Below are 2,239 nucleotides of genomic sequence, written 5' to 3'. Positions count from 1 at the left end.
GTAATAGGAGTGGATTTTTAAAATACATTTTTTTCGAGGACTGCAATATATTTTTCGAGGACCATAATAGGCATACATTTTTAAAATATGGATTTTTGCATTTCATCACATATATATAAAATCTTGATTAATGTATCGTAATTACCATACATTTCCATCAAATATCAAAAATGCCTACTTCTAGGATTAAAATAACTTTTTTCGAGGACTATCAGAGGCGTGAATTTTTAAAATAAATTTTTTAGATGACTATCAGAGGCGTGGATTTTTAAAATAACTTTTAAAATAACTTTTTTCGAGGACTATCAGAGGCGTGGATTTTTAAAATAACTTTTTTCGAGGACTATCAGAGGCGTGGATTTTTAAAATAACTTTTTTCGAGGACTATCAGAGGCGTGGATTTTTAAAATAACTTTTTTCGAGGACTATCAGAGGCGTGGATTTTTAAAATAACTTTTTTCGAGGACTATCAGAGGCGTGGATTTTTAAAATAACTTTTTTCGAGGACTATCAGAGGCGTGGATTTTTAAAATAACTTTTTTCGAGGACTATCAGAGGCGTGGATTTTTAAAATAACTTTTTTCGAGGACTATCAGAGGCGTGGATTTTTAAAATAACTTTTTTCGAGGACTATCAGAGGCGTGGATTTTTAAAATAACTTTTTTCGAGGACTATCAGAGGCGTGGATTTTTAAAATAACTTTTTTCGAGGACTATCAGAGGCGTGGATTTTTAAAATAACTTTTTTCGAGGACTATCAGAGGCGTGGATTTTTAAAATAACTTTTTTCGAGGACTATCAGAGGCGTGGATTTTTAAAATAACTTTTTTCGAGGACTATCAGAGGCGTGGATTTTTAAAATAACTTTTTTCGAGGACTATCAGAGGCGTGGATTTTTAAAATAACTTTTTTCGAGGACTATCAGAGGCGTGGATTTTTAAAATAACTTTTTTCGAGGACTATCAGAGGCGTGGATTTTTAAAATAACTTTTTTCGAGGACTATCAGAGGCGTGGATTTTTAAAATAACTTTTTTCGAGGACTATCAGAGGCGTGGATTTTTAAAATAACTTTTTTCGAGGACTATCAGAGGCGTGGATTTTTAAAATAACTTTTTTCGAGGACTATCAGAGGCGTGGATTTTTAAAATAACTTTTTTCGAGGACTATCAGAGGCGTGGATTTTTAAAATAACTTTTTTAGAGGACTATCAGAGGCGTGGATTTTTAAAATAACTTTTTTCGAGGACTATCAGAGGCGTGGATTTTTAAAATAACTTTTTTCGAGGACTATCAGAGGCGTGGATTTTTAAAATAACTTTTTTCGAGGACTATCAGAGGCGTGGATTTTTAAAATAACTTTTTTCGAGGACTATCAGAGGCGTGGATTTTTAAAATAACTTTTTTCGAGGACTATCAGAGGCGTGGATTTTTAAAATAACTTTTTTCGAGGACTATCAGAGGCGTGGATTTTTAAAATAACTTTTTTCGAGGACTATCAGAGGCGTGGATTTTTAAAATAACTTTTTTCGAGGACTATCAGAGGCGTGGATTTTTAAAATAACTTTTTTCGAGGACTATCAGAGGCGTGGGTTTTTTAAAATAAATTTTTTTTAAAATAACTTTTTTCGACGACTATCAGAGGCGTGGATTTTTAAAATAACTTTTTTCGAGGACTATCAGAGGCGTGGATTTTTAAAATAACTTTTTTCGAGGACTATTAAAGGCGTAGCTCTTTAAAATAATTTTTTTCGAGGACTAATAAAGGCGTGGATTTTTAAAATAACTTTTTTCGAGGACTATCAGAGGCGTGGATTTTTAAAATAACTTTTTTCGAGGACTATCAGAGGCGTGGATTTTTAAAATAACTTTTTTCGAGGACTATCAGAGGCGTGGATTTTTAAAATAACTTTTTTCGAGGACTATCAGAGGCGTGGATTTTTAAAATAACTTTTTTCGAGGACTATCAGAGGCGTGGATTTTTAAAATAACTTTTTTCGAGGACTATCAGAGGCGTGGATTTTTAAAATAACTTTTTTCGAGGACTATCAGAGGCGTGGATTTTTAAAATAACTTTTTTCGAGGACTATCAGAGGCGTGGATTTTTAAAATAACTTTTTTCGAGGACTATCAGAGGCGTGGATTTTTAAAATAACTTTTTTCGAGGACTATCAGAGGCGTGGATTTTTAAAATAACTTTTTTCGAGGACTATCAGAGGCGTGGATTTTTAAAATAACTTTTT

The sequence above is a fragment of the Musca vetustissima genome, unplaced genomic scaffold (genome assembly GCF_032173495.1).
Source record: "Musca vetustissima isolate MV318-11 ecotype Yass unplaced genomic scaffold, APGP_CSIRO_Mvet_v1 utg68241, whole genome shotgun sequence".
In the NCBI taxonomy this organism is placed as follows: Eukaryota; Metazoa; Arthropoda; class Insecta; order Diptera; family Muscidae; genus Musca; species Musca vetustissima.
This window is presented reverse-complemented; position numbering follows the sequence as displayed.